The sequence below is a fragment of the Patella vulgata genome, chromosome 5, assembly GCF_932274485.2.
Source record: "Patella vulgata chromosome 5, xgPatVulg1.2, whole genome shotgun sequence".
Classification (NCBI taxonomy): Eukaryota; Metazoa; Mollusca; class Gastropoda; family Patellidae; genus Patella; species Patella vulgata.
Genome location: NC_065883.2, coordinates 55,398,565 through 55,422,099, shown reverse-complemented (window position 1 = coordinate 55,422,099; position 23,535 = coordinate 55,398,565). Strand labels below are relative to the sequence as shown.

The 23,535-nt window shown below is 35.3% G+C and overlaps 1 long non-coding RNA gene across 1 annotated transcript in view; it reads right to left on the bottom strand.

Annotated features, from left to right (window-relative positions):
- The window catches only part of LOC126822071 (uncharacterized), a 39,304-nt gene extending 16,080 nt beyond the window's left edge, over positions 1-23,224 (bottom strand). The window contains exon 1 of the long non-coding RNA XR_007680625.2: positions 23,033-23,224. This is a non-coding gene — a long non-coding RNA (uncharacterized LOC126822071). The remainder of the gene's footprint in view (positions 1-23,032) is intronic.
- Between the last annotated feature and the right edge of the window lie 311 nt (positions 23,225-23,535).

The window sequence follows — 23,535 nt, the reverse complement described above, 5'->3', positions numbered from 1 at the left end:
CGTTACACTGTAATAAACGAAACAGTTCACCTGATATTACATACAATTTGAATAATTGATGAATTCAGAAGAAAACTGTGTCACATACAGACTTGCACATGCTAATGATAAAAGGAGAAAGACTGGGCTAACGAAGACGGGTAATCGATTAAAACTGGTTAAGTATGGAAGGCTCTTCGTAGCCTTTATTCTAATCCCGGGCATGTACCCCAAGTTCTGTTATACGTGCCAACTTTCAGTTGTGCACTGATTAAAACTGGTTAAGTATTCTTAAGAACAAACCAAAGCCCTGGTATATGTTTCTAAAGAAGTACCATCTTTTAGTTGCCCGGTGCCGACAGAGACAAACTTCTTGACCAGCAACCGACATTGATTTGGATAAACATGTCTTTATTTCAGCTGCATGTGAATGAAGAACTTCCGGCTATACTGGTGGGTTTTTGATGGGCTCTTTTGGGGTTTTCCAGTCATAATAATACTTGCAGTACGTTGCTGCGTTTAAATTACCTTTCGGTAAAATTTACAGTGTCGAATACTCTCGTTTATCAGGTCACTCAATGGAAGAATTGCGTGATCCTTATAAACGGCTCAAAAATTTGAACTAAAACGTTCAATGTGAATACGCCATAGTTTGACGTTTTATCGGCATATTTGGCCAAGAAAAACTGGGACTTCGTTATTATTTAGCACATAACATCTTAAATAGAAAATCATAAATTTCCTTTCTGAAAGATTCAGATTGTTTTCTAGAGAAAGACCGCCTCTAAAAATAGAGAAAAATACAAAATTACAGGCTAATGATGTAAAGGGGGAACAAGACCGATGCTTAGGAATAACATATAAGTTGCATATAAAGTAATAATATGTCCATGGGCAGATCAATGTGGGCTGGTAAGAAAATAAAACAGTATGCCTATGACGGGGCTGACCGTAGATTGTAGAAATGCTTCTCGTTTAGTACCCAAACCGACACCAGTCGCAATACAAAGAGCTTTATGTTAGATGGCGTGAAGTTTGCTTCAAAGGCTTGGCGCGCAATTTCAAGAAAACCATAGAGCTGTAGTGTAATATCGTCGTTTTAAATATACATTATGCCATCCAAATATTAGTATTTTTTGGTATAAGAAAAAAATATATATAAAACGATCTAACTCTCAGTTAAACATATAAGTAAAATTCAAATTAAAATTTTGGCTAGTACTTTCATCGTTATCAAACGAATCGTCAGGCCATTTTAATGCGTTGTTAAAATGGCCCGACGATTCGTTTAATAACGATGAAAGTACTAGCCAAAATTTTAATTTTTAGTGTTTTTTCTCTAATACTTGAATTTTACTTATATATCTGTACGAATGATATAAGAGCATTTGATCTTTAAGATGGCTGAAAATGGAAGCTAATTAGAAAAATCTCTAAGCCTCAGGGAAATGAATCAATCATTTATCCGACTAAAGTTATCTCACTTTTCAACTATTCTTTCCACACAGCAAGAATATACAATTTCAAGAACCGGCTGAAACATCTTAAATTAAAACCTTGAAAAAACAAATACTAGCATACTATGGATCAGAAACCGAGTGCGATGTCATCGCAGCCATCTTGTCCAATGCGAAATTGTCCAATGAACAATGTTGCCGCCAAGAACAACAGAATAACAACTTAAAAACAAGATGAGTAACGGTTGGGCCCAGTTCCTGATCCAAAAACATACCTTTTCATAATTTGGTTGATGAATATTTGATTTTTAACCAGAAAGCTGCTAGGAGCGAGAACGAGTTTGCTTTAAAATTGTTGTACGGTTACCACATCACACGCGTTACTTAAAGGTTTAGATCTATTGCGAAAGGTTCAATTAATGCATAAAAAATAATCATTATTGTTCGGGGGGATATGAAAAAATCCAACCGTGTTTGATAGTTAAAATAAATTGGAATAAGACATTTACGAAAGCCAAAAGTATCGATATATAACCACAAGAATTAACTCCCAGACGAATTGCCGTCCAGTTCAATTGAACAATTATTGTTTAACAAGATTCGTCCGAAATATTTTTGGTGTCATCTCCTGTCGTCTGAAGTACTTTTCGCTAGGATTAATGTGAATGCAAGAATATTCCCAGGATAGCGTTAACAGTATATGTCAGTGGCTATTTCAAATACATATACTATTGTAAATCACAAATAGAAATAATTTTAGCTGACGTAAGTCTATAGGGCCATCAATTCGGGAGAACATAAGTTTATAAACGCTTCATTTTGGAATTTATAAAAGTGGAAACTAAATAACATGTCTCGATTTTTTTTATTTGTGATGTACGAAATGAATTTGTATTTATCAGCTTGACATTAACTAAAACATGTGACTAGCCAATTGAAAGCAAACCATACTGCCTCATGAATGCCATATTTCAATTTTCTTTGTTTAGTCATTCTGTGACATTGGTAACATTTATAGCACATCAAAACGAACTTCATCAAATACAACGAGAGTTGGACGCTACACAACATTGATCATGGATAGTTTGTATTTCAACACGCTGCACATTGTTCAGCAATGTACGAAAAATGTGAACCGACGACGGGCTGACCGATGATCAATACCGTAGCCTCGCAGTAAGAAAACCACCCTGGTCTGGCGGGGGTATAAGGATATTTTCAAAATATATACAATTAGCTACGCATTGAAATCTCCAGAAATGGACAAAACTAGCTATAGGGCAGTCATCAAGTACCTGCAAATAAAAGGACTAACTCCAACACAGATACTTAGGGGAAACGCCCCTTCCTTATCTACAGTAAAGAAGTGAGCTGCGGAATTTAAGCGTAGCAGAGAGAGACTTGACGATAACCCGCGTCCTGTAAGGTCACTAACAGCAACTATTCAAGAAGACATTACCCGGGTGCATGGCATGGTGATGGCTGATCGACGATTGGCCACTCGACGTATTGCCAGTGTTGTGGGCATATCTCATGACATTATCGCTAACGAGTTGGGAATGACAAAAGTTTCTGCAAGATGAGTGCCAAAGCTCTTGATTGTGGATCAGAAACGTGTCAGATTCCTGACGTCCTGTGACAATCTGCGCCGTTTTGAAGCAGGGTCTGATAATTTTTTAGCCAGATTAGTAACCATGGATGAGATCTGTTTCCAAAAATAAAAGGGAATAGTCGGTCGTTTTTTTTATTAGTAATGATGACGTCATGTCAGCTGTAAACGACTTATTTTAGGGTGGCTGAAGAAGTTATTTCTTACCAGTATCCAGGCCTTGCAACATCGTTGACAAACGTGTGTACTCCTCGAAGGGGACTACGTATAAAAATAAATGCAAACCAGGTCTTTCACAGATAGGCTTAGAATTTTTCAGCTAGCCTTCGTATATTTATTTTAGCTGTAATACTTGTTTAAAAAATTAATATCAATTACTGACTTTAATACGCAACTTACATGTCCATGCTTTGTTAAGTGCAACGCATTATAGAAGTATGTATTAGTTTTATTTAGTATCGTCGGTCCCGTTAACACGTCTATGTGACTGCGAGCCACATAAGGGAAGGCTTTCTTACTTATAGTCTGCTTGAAGGTAGACACTCTCTTATCTGGCTCAATAAGTTTCTAAAAGCAGCGCGTTGATAAATGTTTAAAAATAAGCCCCATCGACTCTGTTTCTAATGGTTTGAAACCCATTGACTCGGGTTTAATTGTGCATTTAGACTAAAAATAACCCTGAATATTGATTTTTAGACGTTTATAGATCACGCCCACCCGTGACGATAATCTAGTCTATTACGAATTTAATTTAACATAAATGTTTGTTGTTTTTAATTTAAGTTAATTCAATCATTAGTGTACAAAGCAGAAATAGTTTTTGTGTTTTTTACTAATTCATTCGTGAAAGAAACTAGTTAAAAGAAACTTTTTTTTGTCTCGTTCTCTGAAACAGTTTCCATTTTGGTATGCTTAAAGGGATTATTTAATGTTCTAATGGCGTGTTAGCTTTCAAATCTTTCTTATTTCAGTACCCGATAGTTCAAAAACAAAACAATATGCCAACATCCTGTAGCAAGTGACAATGGGGATTAGATTTAATCCCGCAAATACTATGTAAAATCTCTATTTCCATCTTAGTAAGTCGGAGAATAAATACGTATAGGGAGAAAATTAACAACCTTTAAGATTGAAAGCGAGTTGGTGCTGTTTTTTACTGTATAGCTGTTACATAGTTCATTGATTTAGTGTAACTAGGGTTATCCCATTTAGACAAAGTTTATTTCAAACAAATGGCAACATTTTGTTTCTTAAACTAGCATTTTTCAGTAACCACTATGTTACAGATTGCCCTATGTCCACAAATAAAGACCTACACTTTTAAACTATACCGGCTTCATACACATATCCCGCCCCCAAAAAAGGAAATGACCTTTATGTTTTTTAAATAATTTACTGTCATTCCGAAACAAAAGATGAAAGATGAAAGGAACGAACAAAATGGGTAAATGGCGAGGAGTAACTGCTTAATATTTTCCTAAGGCTAAATTTATAATCATAGACATCTGTATCTGAATGGAGACTTTTTCCAGATACAAAAAGTCCTTATTTTTGTTTCTATGAATGTTTTGATCCAAATCCAGATACGTAAATCCGTGAATGTTGTGATGAAAATAGTGGTCATTCACAGGTAAGCAACATAATATACAAATTTAGAAAAGTGTTGTTTGTTGGCTCAATGTGGAAACATAATAGATTCAGATGGAACGAAAACCAAGTTCCCGTACACACTTTGGAGTGCAATTAAAAGAAAAGAGTAGGCGGAAACACCGCTTTACGGTGAAAATTTCCCTCATATCACTCTGCGTGTTGTATGTCCGTCTTCATTAGCCCAGTTGGCGCAGAAAAGCAAGACGCTAAATTTCATTTCATTTGTTAGGTAAGCTTAATTAGGATTGTTGATGTACAAAACTACAATAAAAAACGCAATATGGAATAACTCCAAACAAAACATGTTTTCGACATACCGACAAGGACATGCATACTACGCAATCAAATTGGAAATCACTGGGTGCGGTGAGCTCGATATGCACATGAATTTGGTGCTAGAGAAATTGACATTTTGCTGATTCAATAAAAACGAAAGTTGACGGATTGAAACTGAAATTATGTCTCTTATGACTATTTAGGGAACACGTAAAGAAAACAACAAACACTGGTTTGTAAATGAAGTCGGTGAAAAGGGCAATGGGTTATCATCACAAAAATGGTATGAAATTATTGTAGATTCACTACAATGTGGGTCTGAAAGGAATGATAATGATAAGACTGCTACTACGGGATGGACTATTATTCCCTAAAAAAATCATTAAGAAAAGTTATAATGGCATATCCCAATAGCAAATCAGCTCATTTAGATACATGCAGTTTTCGAATTGTCATTTATAATAATATTGGATATGCTTAATCTTTCCTGAATCCACATGCAGTTCTGATTGGGATATCCTATTGTTTCTCTTAGGTTTGTTTATCTATAGTGTTTAAGTATGGGTGTCTGTTATCCGTGATTTATCTTTGTAACATTATGTCATCAACATGTCATTGGATATATCTGGAATCTAACAATACCATAATAACTGTTTTAGATTCACCATAACCTCCACCGTGGAAGTCGGTGATAACACAGACGTACTTTCAGTTTTAAAGAGATCTGTGATACAAACAATTGGGATGCAATGTTATGGTTTCGCTAGTCCATTACCTTAATCCACAATGATTCGTTTTACTATCACACGATGCAATATGACCCCAGCCATTTTATAGGTCACTAGCCGATAAACCGGTATAATAGATGGGTTGAAAGTAATATAACTGCGAAACGGGAAGCGGTAGGCCAACGACACTTAGCCTGTGATACTGCCCGGTCCGAGCTACCCCTATACACCAAATTTCAGCCTAGGGACAGACAGACAGAAATCTAGATTGATCCGACGTTACCTGCAACTAACCCGTATTCGATTTATATAATCTAAACAGGCCCAACTAACCACAAAATAAGCTATTAATAAAGCATCAAATATCACTTATTAATATGTGTTAAACAGCGACTGCAGCTGGTGGTATTGCTCCAAGGTACAATCTTCTATCAAGTATCTCCTGTTTTTGAAATAACTGACCACCCGATTGGTAGTGACGGAGGGGGGAGCCGACCACCCCCGCTCTATCATTTAATTAGAAATTTAGAATGGTTTACATTGTACTTTTCTATCGACGGGATGATTTACTCAATACTACCCAATACCACCCCAATACCACTTCTATATCACCACATACTATACTGCGACATATTGTCAAATAACAGCACATTAGTATAATTACTGCAACAGAAAATTCAAATTTATATGCAGTTATCCCTCTTTTCAATAAATAAATAAATTTTAGATTGCTATTCAGAGTAATCATCTTCTTTGACTTTGCAGTTGGTTTCCATGACGACAAACTATTTCAACCCCTCCATGGGTATCGTCAAGCGGTAGCTATAACAAAAAGTTATTACAGATCAGATGTCCCCAATATAGTTATTATTTTCATTGAATTAACATCAGGCCATATTATTCCATATTACACTTTAAAAGCATAATTTTATCAACACATATACACAAGGATAGACAAATATTACACGCTAAAAGCATATCAATATATAAAATAAAATATAAGAGTTCAAAAGAAGTTAAAAAAAATAAATTAACAAAGATTTAAAAATGTATCACTTTTTTATATAGTTTTCCATGTCAACTATTAAGTTATTGCATATTTACTTAATGGGGGATGTTTTCATTTAAAATTAACGAAATTGCACATGTTCATTACAATGTGTAATGCTCTACTGGTATATACACCTGACTTATCAATGTTTAAGCAGATTAGTGAAAGTGAGACTTTACGTCAGACTTGTTTATCGCCATCTAATATAATAATACAGTAGTTAGCGATTTTTGATTTAACGATATATAATGATTAAAATATACACAACAAAATACTTGTTTTTCTTATTTTAACTTGGTTGTTTTGGAAACCAACTGCAAAGCCAAAGAAGGTGATTAACCTGAGTAGCAATCTTAAATCTATGTATCGATTGTAAAGGGAGATAACTGAGTAAACATTTCAATTTTCTGTAAAATATCGAATAGTCGTTGCAGTAATTATACTAATGTGCTGAAATTTGACAATATTAAGTTGTTATTTTATCATATTGGGTAGTATTTGATGAGAAATTAGTAGTACTGGTTTTGGGCGATATAGGGAGGCAAATGGAACAGCCAAACATCGGTATCACATTTGAAGTACATTTCCCGCGATAAAACTCTCTATTTTTGAAAAAAATGATATGTCCATTTTGCATTATTATGTTGTAGTATTGGGTAAATCGTCCCACCCCTTTTCTATTCTATCATTACAATTTCTAACACGATTGGAAACGGACAACTAAATCAACTCGATCTGAGCACCATCTTCAAATAAAGTTTGATTTCGAAATCTATAAATCGCAGGAACCCTTAAACGATGACACCAATACTAGCATTAGCGAATCTGGTTACATGAAATGGTTACCATACTACTCCATCGATCTTATTCTAGTCAGAATGAGAAGAACCCTCTTGAGTACGAAACTAAACTATATCCCATATCATATTCTATCAGTGTTCTTGCCAAGTGTAGTCGTGGGAATTTATGACAAAGTTGTATTAGATTAGAATATACTAGTGATAAAAGGGTCATGACAATTTATTATTTCACTCTGTAACACAGGTTTATGCGAAGATTTATTACAACAGGGATCCAGTTTTATTATCTGCAATTCCCAAATCTTTTATTCTTTAAGATGTAGCTCATGTAACGTCCATCTGTGAAGAATTAGCGAACGGCAACGTCTGTTGATTCTGTAAATGGGTTTCAGATTTCAGTACAGTAAAGCTTATTCATCTAAGTAAATACAATATATCAATATATATATATATATATTTTTAAAACATAAAGACCGACTAAAAACGACACTCATGAATCTAGTTTAACTTTATCATAAGAACATGGTTCTTAGTGATAAATTTATCGGGAGATTTGGTTCCAAAACGTATTTAGTTAAAGACATACGGTGAAGATGTGGTATTCGCAAAAGGCAACGTATTGCGATGAAAGGGAAATTCAGCGTTATTAGCACCACACATGTTATGTAAAAGTATCCTTCAAACTCAATCTGATTAAAACACAGATCCTATTTCGTTTCGTTTTTTACAGTTCAAAATTTCTTTTTGCTTGTCTTCACAGCACTAGAATCTGGAAGAGTTGCTATGCACGGAACTGTGGGTAAACCACTAGAAACGTCAACGTTGATTGATTAATCAATGTCTGACGTCTTAGGTCAAAAGACACGACCTCCCACTACAACTGGCCAGATCTTCATGTAGTAGAGATCATCGAAAGTATAAAAAAAAACGAAACAAAATATAGATCTGTATTTTAATTAGATTGCTTCAAATTGTGATGTTAGGATGCATGGCCCAAATACATTTTGACAGGAGTGTATTTCCATCAACAGCTTTAAGAAACAGCGGTACTACAGATTTGTTAGCTATATGAATTTCTCCAACGAGAATTAGTATCAGGCAGCCTATCATAAGTATACACAGCCTCGTGATTTACACCCTCAAAACATTATAACCAACTCTAGATCAAGAGGTTTGAATTGGATTTCCGAAACCGAATATTTTACGGATAGTAGTACGAGCCAGTACTGTTTCACGAAGATAATTACTGTAAACAAAGTTTCCTTGAAATTGGTCAAGAAGAGAGGGGGTGCACCAAGAGGATTTTTTCAAAAGGAAAGAAACACAGCTGAAGGCTGATCAATCGCCCATCTGTTAAAGAGTATCGAAAAATCTTCATGTGTCCACACCGTCCATATGAAATTTAGTTGAAACCAAAGCGGCGCTTCTGAGGAAGAAATAAATGCGATCTAATAGCCCAATCCGGCAAACGGGCGGACAACGTACAGAAGTCTTCTGGGCACACACTTTCCCCAAATCATCAACTAAATAGTCAATATTACTGTTTTTTCCACTTCAGATTAAAATGCTCAGAAATGGCTGTCCTTATCAGAACAATAACCCCAACCGCGATCTGAAAATAAACATCACCTATTCGGTTGTAAGATTATCGTCTACGTATGTTTATAGTTTAGGTTCTCTTGTATCGACTTTTCTGGTCGCTGTATTCTTCTTCATTATTAAATTCATTTGCGAAGTAGCATAAAAAAGTAAAGAAAATAGTCTGAAACCATTTTATTTTCATCCAATCGTAAAAGTGACACTAATCCTTCTTGTCGCTTTTTCATTATTTTTACACAAAATTTATTAACTCCATAAAACTTGTTTCAACTATATTGCATTAGCGAATCAAGCGTATACAATGACGAGGAACCCCAATATAAGAAATCGCATTTAAATTGGAAATTGTCTAGATTCAAACCGCGGGTGTCGGTATTATAAAATGACAGTAATCTAATGAAGTAAAATATATATGTCCGTTATGTCTATGATGATCTTACAGGTCGATAGTTTCGAAATATATATTGAAGGATTTAGTCGGCGTGATAATATTTTTTATATAACCGACTTATCAAAGGTCGAAATAGACTTAAAACTCAATTTGAAATTCATAATGAGAAAATCAATTCCGTAAAAATTGCTATAAGCACATCACTCATGTGTATGATCATTGACATTTCAAACACTTTACAAGAATAGAATGAATCGAATTGCTGTTAAAACGTTTGTGACAGTAATATTTCAGACCAAGAACTACTGGATTCGAACTATGGATAAGTATTTACGTTGGCGCATAATCTTGGGTTTTTGTCCCATGCTCTTGACTGAAGACTGAGCCAAACCCCTTGTCAGGGCTTTAAAAATGAAATGAAATGGGGTTTAACGTCCTACTTGGAAAGAGCTTTGAAATCTTCTAATGTTCACACAGAATGAACCATAAACAAATCTTTGCATCCATTTCGGAACAATTTTGAAAGATAGGATGCCAGGCAACGAAACATACGCCCACAGTATGCAAGTCGTGCGGACAGTCAACTAGGGTTGTCACATTTATTTTTATTTTTTGCCAGTAATGAGAACATTTACAACACACGAAAATCTGATTACGAATAATAACACATCATTAGAATTTGTTTCAGTTGTTTATCTCGTGACCTTAAAAAATCTATATTAAATTCAGCTTGTAAGGCGTCCACAAGACTTTTCAAAGTGATCAAGGGCCTTAACTCTGGCAGTTATTATCGGAAATCGCTGAAAATCAATAGGATTCTTTGTCTCGTGACCGTAAACACTGTGTATAAATTTAAAGTCAATCTGATATTAAATTTCGCCTCTAGATCGTCCACAATCAATTGTGGACGCCGGACCGACGGACGGGCTCGACAACAACATACGACCACATTTTAATGTGGGCGTATAATTTAAAATAGAAGTTTCATGAGCAATGTATTATGTTGAGAGTTTAATTACCTCAATCTGATTAAAACACAGATCCAATTTTGTTTCGTTTTTAATGTTCAAAATTTCGTTTTTATTTGTCTTTACTACACTTGGATCTGGAAGCGTTGTTATTTAACTCGTGTTCTGCTTGAAATAAGGGGCCAGCCAATCAAATGGTCTGTCGAATCGAGCGTTTGACCTTTTTTTTTGCGCGGAACTGTGGTTAGACATTAGCGGCAATAGAAATCAAAACAAAGCAAAAGTAGATAAAAAAATACATGGCGGTCGCTAATTGGTTAATCGAATGACTGGCGTAATCGGGTCAAATGTCGCTTGCTTGGTACCTGACGTCAGAGAACGTGAACTCCCACTATAACTTGTTAGATCTACATGTAGTGTAGGCCATCGAAAGTATAAAAAAAAGAAACGAAATATAGATCTATATTTTAATTAGATTGTAATTACCTATACCCACATGACCCCCATCCTTTTATCAAACTTGGTGAGTACGGTGGTTAAGTGGGAAATGCGATTACTCGCTAGCCTGGAGGTCGGGTGTTCGATCCCTGCATTGGCCGAGAAAGTTCATCCACATTTTCCGGCGTGGTTCCCCATTGTCAGTGATGCAGGACGGGGAGTCTGAGAAGGACAGCTGTCTAGTCATTCGGATGTGACGAAAAACCGAGGTCCCGTGTACACATGTAAAAGATCCCTTGGCAGTTGGAATTCGATATAAGAGTAGGCCGTAGCGCCGCTGCCCGGGCAAAATTCCCCTCATAGCACACTATGGTGGATGGCCGTCTTCATTAGCCCAGTTCGGAGCAGAACAGTAGGACGTTAAACCCCAATTCATTACATTTCATTTCATTTCTTATCAACAGCTATAAATTTGTTATACAATTAAAAGAATATATTTTTCTCCGGTTGAGATACTCGTATAACAATCAGGTGCAAACTTAGTCTAATTTAATCTATATTTAATCTTTCCATTCATGTCAGATGTTATCAGAACAGGCTTATGTAGAGGGGTGAGGGTAATACTAATTTTACAATAACGGTTTTATTTTCTCAAGACTTAAATGTCAAGGAGACATCGATGTACTTATTATACTGGCTTATAATGACCAATTGTATGTCTACGATGACAACTTAATTCCTGGAGAATTAGTTCAACTTATCTTTTCTAGGGGGAAAATGGGAATTAAACTGATATAAGGTCTTGTTAGAAATTAATAAAATCTTAGAGTGGTATTTAGAAGACAAAATGAAATAGAACACCATACGTGGCATTTACAATTATACCCAAGATACTGTGATATGCCTTGCTATCAATATCCGCAGGAAAAATTATTAATCATAGTTTTCTAAATGCTGGTAAAATAGGCGTTTAACATTTTCTAATTTTTTAACTAATGATTAGACGCCAACTACCGACAAAACTTGAAACCAGTGATGGCCACATTACAAAGGTTCTTTTTGACAACAGTATTTTTACCCAAAAGACTTTAGAGCTTTCAGTTAATGACCCAACTACTGCATGACCCAACGTTTCATATCGCGGGTCCTTTTAATATAATTAATGGTATTTTCAATCTATATTTCTATTTTAAACAACATTTATGAATTGAAGCATGAAATAAAGCGCCCTTTATCTTAACCAGTCCTCGCCTTATCATAATGGTTGGCTTTGTTATCCCATATGAGATAAAATATATTCTCTTGCATTATTTATGTTTTAAAAAGTGTGCCTCAATTATGTTTAAAGATAGCAATCGACATTATGTTATGGAATTTTTGAAAGAAATGATTTATATGAATGAAGTGTCGTGACAGGTAAATTGGTTGTTGGTTGTTCAAACAGATGAAGTAACGTTAATAATTATATATCCATCATATTCGGATACTTTTATATTGAAAAAAAGTAACAATAGAAAACTACGAAATTTTTGAATAACGTTAATAACACGCACTATTCTTTTAGTTAGTAAAAACAGATGGTTTATAGAAGTATTTGAGAATTGTTGTTTTACGAAGGACCTTTAAAGCATATCCTTAACGAGCAATGGGAGATCAATTTAAATCGGAAAATACAAAGAGAAATCATACGAGTTTTAAGATAGATTTATAACAGTGTGTCAAATTGCTTCAGTAACCTTTCGCAGTTCGAGCCGATTCGTTACACATGGGACGCCAATAAAACTGCATTAGTTGCTTATCTGTATTATATCGTTTACATATGCAACCAATTTTACATGTATACCATCCGGGAATTGATTGATCATGATGCTTTATATTTTTTTTTAAATTGTATTTTCCAAACTGTCTGCCAGAGAGTTTTCGACAAATGTTTATTAGGATAAGTCTCTGGTTTTATTACGTATTTCTGATTTATTTGTACTTATTATTTTTCAGGTCCGTTGGGTATTATTGTAGATTGTCCATGCCGACCTTAGCTAAGGTCGCTTTTTTTTTTTTAAAACGGTTACCAAGCTAACCCGTCCGAGATATAGTACGCTCACAAGTAATAGTGGACGACGACGAATACAATACATGGAAATGTGGTTGTATAAAAAGCACTATTAAATTAAGTTAAAGAAAGATTCGTCGAAGCATCTAGTTAAAACTCAGTGTGCTTAAGAATATAATATGTGACAGAGTAACATCCAGTTCGTTACTTTAAATACATTCAAAGCCGAATTTGTCCGTTTTGACGAAATTTTACTCATTACATTAATCACCATTATTTACATTAATATTCAAGTCAAGAACCGGGGCGGCTAATGTACCAGTGTTTTCTTTATTGGGATCTTGATCAGGCGAACAGATTGCATGTTATTTATTGATGAGAGTTCCATTATCAGTGATAGGTTTTATCAATGTATCGGAAGGTGTAATTTCAGATTTTAGCTTCTTTATAAGCAGTTTGTCTTTTACGTTCTTGAAAGAATAAATCGTGATTATCCATTGGCATTAGCTATCTATTAGTCAGGATCAGTTCTCGTTGGAAGACCAATCATTTTTGTATTATCTGACACCCATCCTCAAAAATGGCGTTATTTTTAACGTACTGAGCGCCATGGAAAACGCATCACTTAGTTTTTCGTATAACAAAATGATCCTGTAAACATATCTTATTTATTTTGCTTCTTATTGTGAACAATATTCAAATGGGAACACATCAATAACAACACATTTGTACACTTATGGGTGTTTAATCTGTAATCAAGGGTACAAAGTCAGAGGGGTCAAAACCAAAAGTACGACACAGATGTCAGTAGCGCCTGTGTCCTCCACGGGCCATCATCACGGTAGGCTACAGCATTAACACGACCCCTGCAAATGTGTAGGGCGGTCCGGTGATGAAATGTGATGCCTCGCCACACCATTACACTTCCCCCACCCCATCGATTCGTTTCGAAGACGCATCAGTCTGCAAGACGTTCCCCAAGACGTCTCCACACACGTTGACGCCCATCAGCGTGATAAAGATGAAAGCGACTCTCATCACTGAAGAGCACACTTTGCCAGTCTACTCTTCTCCATGTCTGGTGTCCTTGAGCCCATATCAAACGCCGCTGATCCCTGAGGATAGCTCCAACATAAGGTCGTCGTGCACGGAGTCCTACTTCTCTTAGACGACGTCTTACGGTGTTGGCATTTACTGGTCCTTATCTTCCGACGACTGCTGCACCTGTTCGAGTCGCTGGGCGGAATCTGTCACGCAGATGAGTGACCCGGATGTAGCGGTCTTGAGCCTGGGTTGTAACGCGTTGTGGACCAGGACGTTGACGGTCACGTGTTGATCCAGTAACTCGAACACGTTCCACCAACCTTACAATAGTGGACTGATGATAATTGAAGTGTCTGGCAATAGCACGTGTAGACATGCCAGCCCGGGACATTCCCATGGCTATATTCCGTTGATTTTCAGTAAGTCTCGGCATCTCTAGCTCGATTCCTTCACACGTCCAACAACAAATTACGACAGATTGACGTTTCACAGTTCATGTACTGCACATTAAGTTGAAAACATGCTTTTAAAGGGCTCACACACAATGCTGCACGTGACGTGAATATTGGGTTTTTCTTGTGCATCTCCTGCAATTGTTTTTTTGTGCACACGGGCCGATATTTTTTGCGTTTGGGAGCATTGTGTGAAACAATAGTTCATAGTATTGCATAATATTATACATACAAAACCACCTAGTAATAAAATATTTGGGAAAAAAAGTGATTCGTTGTCCATGGCGCTCAGTATATAATACAAATTTGGTAAACTTTCTTCAAATTTCAATGAAATTTTATGTTTGTTTGATTTGTGGGGTTTTATTTTGTATAAAAGTTTTAATGAGTCTGAAGGACAACTTAATTCATATTAGGTATTTAAAATAACGGACAAACAATAAGGTCCGTGAAAATGGTCCCATTTAAAATATATTTCGTGTATGGTTTTATTTATAGAAAGCCTGAAGGCAACTGAATTATCTCCTAATTGGTTGATACACTCGTAAACATAAATCGATTATAAATATATATTTTTTTCAAAATAATATTATAAATCATTGCTTAAATAAAGTACTATATTATATGAATGACCTGCCAAGGCAGTATCCGCGTCGTGTTTATATTCTTACCCACGTAAGTAGTGCTATAGTTCTATAAATGGATCTCTTTTACTTATTCAGCATTTAAGTTTTTACATAGCTATAAAAAAGACTATAGTCTTTATGTAAATACATCTTCTTATTATCTAAATCGCTCTGCATTGTATTATAAAAAACCCTCTACTGTTTGTCATATCGATTCTGGACATTTTTTTTTTATCAAAGCAATCGATTAAAATCCGAAATCTAAATGTTTTTTTTTTCAGATAAACGTAAATGAAAGAAATTTACACATATTTTAAGCTATATTGTCAGCAGAAAAAAAGTTCAATAGACCCATGCGTATTAAAAGTATCTGTATCTTTTGTTGGTTTCACGGCGATGGCAAGTGATATTGACTTTTGTCACCGGCAACAAGTTGCCAAATATCAAACAAATTTAATATTCGGCGACAAAGAATTGCTCGTTGCTATCAAATCGTTTGTTTCTGGACTTTTACGCCCAATTCCACCAAGGGTGATATCGTTGACAATCTATCAAATCGTACACCAATCGCTTGTATACGGCAGCAAGCAATTTCTCATGGAGCAATATTTGCTCGATAAATTAGCGCAAGCTTATATACATGTACCACATCTTTTGGCTTGAATTCTATTCTCTCTCAATGTCGTTGCATATTTTCTTTATATAAAATGTATGAAATATACACCTAACCAGCGGCTGCCAGGCAGGACACGCCCACATTTTCGAGAGATGGATAGAGAACAAGCTAACAAGAAAGTGATTTTTCCTACAATCAAGGGCCATAATTCAGGAAATTACAATTCGATATGCGCATATATCGAAAGGAACTGAGATCTTTGTGTTATAAACTTACATTTCAAGTTTCAACAAAATTGGATAAAAATTGTGACCTCTATAGGGTCCACAAGCTAAAAACGTGATTTTTCGTACAAACAGGGGCCATAATCCATGAAGTTTCGATCCGATACATGCCAATATCGAAAGCCGAGATCTTTTGGGGATAAACCTATATTTCAAGTTTCATCGAAATCGGATAAGAATTGTGACCTGTAGAGAGTCCACAAACAATTGTGGGCGGACGGACGGACAGGGGCGACGGCATAATACGTCCACATGAAAATGTGGGCGTATAAAAATTCTATTTAGTTCGATTTGGTATAGCTTCTATGTATTGTTCATTCCTTTGTGCCCACTTCATGGCATATGTAGCGATATGTAAATAAATACGTAACGATCACAGGTGATCTAGAAATTCAAAATAAACCCTATTTCGCTTACAGCCCTGTCGAATCCTTTATAGGGTTGTGGTATGCGCAAGACCTGGTACAGATCGGCTTATCAAATAGAAAACGTTCGAGTACGACTACCATCCCACACCCTCGTTATTAGCCCTATTTGGAAATGTTTCGATCTTTCTCAGGAAATGAACACTTATTTAATAACAGAACATAGCCTACTAAAATCCATATAAGTGTTTCACAATTTCAACAGACCCGATTTAATCAAAATATATCAATTTTTCGGCTTGAATCATTCTTTTCTATTTCCGGTAATGTTACATAGAGGTGGTTTCTAATTAGAAATAAAAAACAAATTAATACATTATGTAGCCTATTGCAGGAAATATAAATGATATTTGTTAATTGCTTTAGGTACTGTGGCTTTATTTATATGGTTATATTTGTGATAGTAATATGAAGCTTGCAAACTTTCTATTATAAAATAGTTTCAGCATTTGACTGTTTTATGCTTAACAAAGCAATGGCCAGAGTGAGGGGGTTCTCGGGATTTTTGGACCAGAGCCACTCAATTTACTGTTATTGTATTTCTTAGAGGCGACGCTCTTTGAAAAAAAAAGCCTAAGGCTCCGCCAATTCCAGTATCGATCGACAGGAAACGTGTCATGCTTGTTCCTTGGACAATTGCGCATCAATTTTTGATATGTTACAATTCCAAGATGGCTGCGATGACGCAACGCTTGGTTCCTTGCCTAAAATATAGTAGGTCCGTATTTGTTTATCACGAAATTGCTGAAATACGCCTCCAAACATTAATAATCGTTCCGTATCTGCAACGAAGATAGCCAATACCCGTCTTCATTAGTCCAGTCGGCGAAGAGAGGTAGCGCGTTAAAGCCCATTTCATTTAATTTCCATTGCCATTGGATAATAATTAGTGAAACTACTCCAGTTATTTTAGTCCTCAGTGCCAGAAATGACTCGATTTAGAAGGATAACTTTAAAGCGCATCTTTTCCTTAGAACCGTGGGATAATCAAATGAAACACTACGAGAAGTAGGTACTGCTGACAACGCAGACAATCTTTCATCTCGCTATTAGCACATAGTACCGGCCTTTACATTTATTGAAGTCATATAATTGTATTATCTGTGATATTGATAACTTGGGTCATCCAGTACTCATTAGCTGGACATTCGTCACGTTACGCTTGTGGACAGCAAAATATTTGGTATGTTTGGTTCTATCTAATAGGACTATGAAAATTTGAGCTATTAAACTAACTTATTTGCCGAGATATCACAAATGGAAAAATAAGTGGGAACTAGGTCAGTTGGATATTGTTATTATTTTCGAGATTAACTTCCGCTTCCACCTAGGGTGATATCACAGACAAGGTTATTTGGTGAAATGGTAAACCATTTATTTCATGAAGTCGCTTAAATGTGTTGCAGAGTAGGAAATCAGAACAATAGAAAAAAAACTGTATTTGGCAACTGAATACGTCACACATTAGTTAAGAGTTTAAAAAGAGTTAGTTATTCTTGTTATAATAATTCAAAAATAGATGATAAAATAGAAACTATTCAAAAATTTCAGTCAAATTACTTTATTCTGAACAGAGTTGGACGTTTGGACTAGAAATAGGCATCAACTGTGTCCGCATCGTCTACGAGAATTGCCGATCGTTTGATTGGCAGACGATAACTCCACCCGCATATTTTCGATTATCAAGTAACATTCTCAATGGCTATGGAACCCTCGCTTGTCAGGCCCTTCATCACAAGTTTCCGGTAGTTACGTCACTGACTAACGGTAAACATTAGCTTAGTCGGTCATTTCTTGATTTAATTTTAAATCGACGACTGTTTAAATCCAAGCCATCTCAGGGTGTACAGAGTTGTTTTTGAACTTGTCATGTAAATAACGTTCTAAGTAATAATTTCTATAACATTTGAAGCCTAAATAAAGACTTGCAATAGGCAAATTTAACTCTTGCATAATATATGTTTAAACAGGCAGACATAATTATTTGGCAAAAGAATTTTTGATACTTTTAATCAATTAAGTTTGAACAATGAGACTTGTAATTATCAGACACAATACAAAGACAGTCAAAAGGACATAAAGGCGGTAAACCGCCTTGATTTAAGTCAAAATAAAGCATTGGCCTGAGTCCTATTTCGATTAGTGATGGTAAGCTCTATACAATAAAAATTTAAAAAAGCGGAGGTGGGCTTTTAGTTTTATCATGACTTTACGTGTTGACGGTAGAATACGAAATCAGCGCCGGATTTAGGCATTAGCTAAACAAGCTGTGTGTACAGCTTAGAGCCTCACAATCACCAAGGTTCATTCAAAAAGTTTCAAATTAATACCATACCATTGAATTAAAATACATTAAAGTATTTTTAATTGGTTTTGATGAGACCTTAGGGTGCAATTTTTTAAACGGGGTTATCCAAACTATAAATAACCCGGAACCTCACCGAGTTCAAATCATGCGCTGTACAAAATCGACTTCATCTATAGAAGATAGGTTGTTATCTGACAAAACAATTCAACCTATAAAATCCAATGAAATCGATATTTTTTTACTTCTAAAAGTTTGCATTAGCTTTAATTCCACAGATAGCCAAATCTACCCCAAAAAAGAAATTACCCCACCCCACCCAATATACATGTAGATGTGATTAATTTTAAATCCACATTCTTTACGCCCCTATGGATTGTTAATAGTAGTTATCTGTTTGGGTTGGGGTTTTTTTTTCAAAGACATATTACATATTAAAAATCTATTTTGTCCATAAATATTGTTTTTAATGATGACGATGGCGACGTAACCGAAGTTAACATGATACTTTAACCATGTTTGTCTTAGCTATTATGTAATGCCTTCATGATGACGGTTTTTGGTAGACAGTATTTAATCAGAAGCACGCTGTGGCAATGGTTGCACGATGAAAATAAAAACTGTAACGCAGTCTCGACAACTAATAATGGATATCCGATGAAAGCGAGGGTTGTCCAAAAGTAGATACACGTTAACAATTCTGATTTGGTCATAACTATACTATAATTGTCTAATTGGATTCATGGGGAGGGAACATTTGCAGCTGCTCAGTTATTTACGACTTCATTCCTTAGGGCATGTTGTACCTAATTCAAAGAAAATAGATATTCAATCATAAAACGGCTAGGTCTTCAGTTAAAAACGTAACGGTTTTACTTAAGTTCTAAAAGAAAATAAACCAAGGATCGAAATCATCTATTTAATTGAGGAGATTCCAGTGTATCAGTGATATAGATAATTCCGTGAACAAGCAAACTGTGGTCATAGCAATATCTTTCTATAATCGATCTTTATAATAGAATCGCAACAGGTAGTATAGTAATACCATTACCTCTATACCAATACCATTTACTTGTCATTACTATAAGCTTCATGTTGACCACCCGTAGATAGAACTCCATATCTGGATATTGTGATCTAAAATGTCCACTGTATTATTCGGTCACGCGACAACTGTTTGATGGCATCAACGATGACCATCGGTATTATAAACATCATACTTAAAGATTTAATAACTTGAGTAATCACCCTTAAAAATATTATCTTAGAAAACGAGTATCTCGAATAACGGTGCAAGACAAGCAGTTTCAACATCGGTACTCTTAAAAGCATGCTAAGTTTATTTTTAATTGTTTCACTTCAAAAAACATGTACCCTTGTATAATATCATGGTATGTTTTCGTGTTATATCATGGTATTTTAACAATTGGGGCCCCAAGCGCTCATTTAAGAAAGGACTTTAAAATTCCTTTCTTCCCTGTCAACATTCCTCATACCTCCGCATCTTCATTTTGTCTCAAAACTTTCAAAGTGTTGCGTTTACTGAAATGGTATCCCCTTTCATTAAATTTTATCTCTTTATGCTTGTACGTTGTTGTTTTAGTGTGCCATGTCGATAATTCGTCATGTAGTTAATTATCTTCGAAATATGCAAGTGCACTGATATTGTCCTAACAACACACAGTGCATGTTCAAGGCACTGAGAGAAATAAACCCCGCGGAAATGGCAGATTAAGTCCACCTATTCATTTATATTTTATATGACTACACACTCTAACATTTATTTAAAGGGGGATCATGGGAGATTAGATAAAGAGTTGACAGTTCTCGCTATATAGTGACAAAATAGATAATGTTAATAGAATATGCTGAAAATTTCACCACTCTGAACCAAGATATTAGCTTTTGAATTTTAGGCTAGCCTCGATCATTATTACTAAAGTCCCGATTATTCATTTTTACGTTTAATTATTTTCAGAAAATGTATTCCAATCCACTACATATCGCAAGCGATGACATCTAGAGTTGATTATTGTCTGGGTAAGTTTATTAATGTCTAATTAATAATTTAGATAACATTTCAGGTCTAAAAAATACCTGCAATAGGCATATTTAGCTCTTGCATTATGTATGTTTCAGCACGTATACACTGTCATCATAAAGCATGAACAATGATTATTCAACTATCGAACAAATGCAGCGACCAGAATGTGTAGGCTGCTACACAACAGAATACGGCGGCGTATTCTTTGTCAAAATGATAATCTCGTTTTTAATAATTGTAATGCTTTGAACTTTCAAATCAATGGTTATGATTATGTACAGCAAATTTGAGTTTAAATAATAAATCCAACTTCCAGCTTCTGTTAAATTGGCGTTGGCGATATGATATAACGATAACGAAAAGTTAACGAGGTTTGGATCTTATATAGTCGTAGAAGTCATTTACCCGAGTCAATGATATACAATTAAATTATGGAATTTTTATTTTCTTATGAATTATTTGATGTATTAAACTACGTTCAGTATCATGCCACTCTCTCAACCAAATAACGGATTAGCTATTTCAATATTGTGCTGTCAATAATTAACTTTTATTATCTAAATGTAACTTTCGGGTTAATGTATTGTGTTAATAAGGGAATACCCAATCGGCCATGGGTACCAATAATGCCCTATAATCAGGCGACATGACAATAGTTATCGAGTTAATTTACTGACTGGTGAAGATTGGGTGGCATGCGCCAATTTTATTTGCTGTTTCCCTCTGTAAATTACTTTCCAGAGATTAGAATTTGACTTTTAGAATTTCATGTACTATTTCTAACACTATGAAATTACACGTAATGCCCTTGGTACAGCTTACATATATTTCCACGAGGGAAATGACATTAACACTTGACTTAAACGACAAATCTGTATGTATTTTTGTTAGTTTTATATATTAAGAAGAAAAAGACAATGCCAATAGTTGTTTTTTTCGGATGATTTAGACTTGCTAGGTATATCTATAAAATATTTAAGATTATGAAATGCATCACCATGCAAGAGAGCCGCACCACATGTTACAATAAAACTGAAACACATGGACAAGACACATTACAAATTGCAATTGCAAATATTATTGCCCTGTGATCAATACTTTTAATTTTAATAATTATGGAATAGTCTCATTTTCAGAGTCTGTCAAAAGATTAATCCTGAGCCAACTATCGGACGATGTTATCAAGCATAAACCGCAAGAGTGTTAGAACAACACCGCAAGCGCAACTAGGTCGTTTCGTGCCACATATTATTGAATTCAAATGAAATGGTGTTGAAAGTCCTGCTTTTCTTCATCAAAAGGCTACTAAAATCGGATTATTGAATTCAAATAATCTTTTTTTTTAGTAAAATGTCCCACATTTTGGACTCAACGTAAGCATGTCGTTTGTGATTTTGTAGTCAAATCCTATTTAATGGAGAAAATTTGTTTTTAATATCATCGGCAATTGCCAAACAAGCTATTCCAGAGGTTGCAGACCTTATGATTTCAGAACGGGCACCATGCAGAAAAGGAACAGTCCTGCATGCTTGATGTCTCGGCTCATACATAGGCCTACTAGAAGAGAAAGGCATGTTAAGGATGTTGAAAATGACTAAACTGTACTAACAAAAGGAAAACCACAGTGTGACATATAACGAAGTAATTTCCATCCGGAAATCTAACGACTGGAAATATTCCCACAGAGTTATCAAATGCTGTTGGGCATTTCAGAATGGTAACGCCTGTGGCTTTGAATGTTTCTCGATACCCTTAAGTTTGCAATTTTTGAAGCTACGCCAATTCCATGTATCGGTCGTGGGCTCTACATTGCAGTATAAGGGATTTCTGTTAAAAGTCTGCTGCAAAGAATATTCTGCCAAAGAAACTCACTTTCTTGTCAAATCTTACCCCACCCACCCACACACTCTCTTCCAGTACTCAGTGTATTGAAAGACTAAAAAAGTCTTTAGTTTTAATATGCTAGACTAACAGCACAGACTACGCTTCTTTTTTTAAACAAAAGGTTGCTTTAATTAACACCGATATTTGGTATAATATCTCCAAACTGTGTATCGTATTAGCAAGAATACGTATATGATACCGCTATATCTTTATTGCTGTTATACCAAGATCGATCATAATACCTAACTTCAATTATGTTATATAAAGTTAAAATCAATTTCTCTATGAAAATTAGCTATCAAAATAATTTTAAAATAGTTAATTGTACCTAAGGTATTCTATAACAAAGACCTTACCTCTTGTTAAGTTCTTCTAACTTGTTTGTTACTATAATTTGTATTGGAAAGTTGTGGTGGCTGTCTTGCTGTCGTTAAACCCCGTTTAGTTAGAACTATGCTGCTTTCTCAACCACGTGTATTCTCGCTAGTATACACACAACTCCTTCAAAGCAGCGATATCCCCAGTTTATAAGAGAAAGGTTGGCGATAGATATTAAATCCCGCCGTTTTCAATTACCAGAAATGGGAGTTGACAATAGTTCACATGCTCTGATCGATCATTGGTCGAGAAATCAGTTGACGCTTGGTTTCAATGGTTGTTGGAATCAAGAAGGCGTAATGAATGATTGCCCTATTGTTTGCAAACCAAATGACGTATTGTTGTCTATACAACTAAAAATCGAAATAGGTTTTTTGTGTGAAGAGCATCTCCAGGAAAAGAAAATCTATTCAATTATTACAATTTATATTTTATTAACCAAATCTAAGGAGGTGGGTGTTTTAAAATAAAGATTGCAACC